The sequence below is a fragment of the Suncus etruscus genome, chromosome 15, assembly GCF_024139225.1.
Source record: "Suncus etruscus isolate mSunEtr1 chromosome 15, mSunEtr1.pri.cur, whole genome shotgun sequence".
NCBI lineage: Eukaryota > Metazoa > Chordata > Mammalia > Eulipotyphla > Soricidae > Suncus > Suncus etruscus.
This window is the reverse complement of record NC_064862.1, coordinates 28,200,922-28,201,884: the sequence shown is the minus strand read 5'-3', so window position 1 is coordinate 28,201,884 and position 963 is coordinate 28,200,922. Positions and strand designations below refer to the sequence as shown.

The following is a 963-nucleotide window of genomic DNA, read 5'->3' as shown; positions in this document are numbered from 1 at the left end:
CAAAGCCTTTGGGTCTTCTGAATCTTGCACAAGCCTAGCTTTTCGGACTATCAGCTATCAGCTCTCCCACCAGCTCTTTTTCCCCTTTTTCTTCCCTCTCATTCTGGATTTTGTATTATTAGAAGGTGTTTCTCCTGCTATTATCCACTAAGAATTGACATTTTCTTCATTATAAAAATATGTTTCTCTTTGTCTCTTCTTTATTGATGATGTGATATACTTTTCTTTGAGATCACTGATTTGATTTTTGGCTTCTGCCATTCTGCTCTTAGATCTGTTACTACCTTCTTTAACTCATTCATTCCAAAAAATTTTTTAAATAAAATTAAAAAATTGAAAAATCAAATGATTTTTTAATGTATTTTTCTTGTATATACCCATTCCCCATATAAAATACAGACCATGCTAAGGGCATGAATTGAGGTGGACACAGGGTGGGTTTACTGAGCTCCTCAATCTATACCATCAGTAAAAAGTGAAAAGAAAACTGCCTGTAGTAGTAAGCACCAGGAGATCAAATTCTTTTGTTTTTCTTTCTTTCTTCTTTCTTCCTTCCTTCCTTTCTTTCAGCCTTCCTTTCTTTCTTTCTCTCTCTTTCTTTCTTTCTTTCTTTCTCTCTTTCTTTCTTTCTTCTTTTCTTTCTTCCTCTCTTTTTCTTTCTTCCTTCCTTTCTTTCTTTCCTTCCTTCTTTTCCTTCCTTCCTTCCTTCCTTCCTTTCTCTTTTTATTCCTTCCTTATTTATTTCTTTCTCTTTTCCTTCCATTCTTCCCTTCCTTCCTTCCTTCCATTCTTCCCTTCCTTCCTTCCTTCCTCCCTCCCTTCCTCCCTCCCTCCTTTCCTTCCTTCCTTCCTTCCTTCCTTCCTTGTTTCTCTCCTCCCTCTCCTTCTGCTTCAAAAGACTTCTGAGATTGTTTCTCTCTTGAGTTCAGTGAATATCAACAGAACGGTTCTGAAGTCATCTTC

The 963-nt window shown here is 36.8% G+C and overlaps 1 pseudogene; it reads right to left on the bottom strand.

Moving 5' to 3' along the window:
* Positions 1-377: 377 nt before the first annotated feature.
* LOC126031414 (uncharacterized) lies at positions 378-516 on the bottom strand (annotated as a pseudogene).
* Between the last annotated feature and the right edge of the window lie 447 nt (positions 517-963).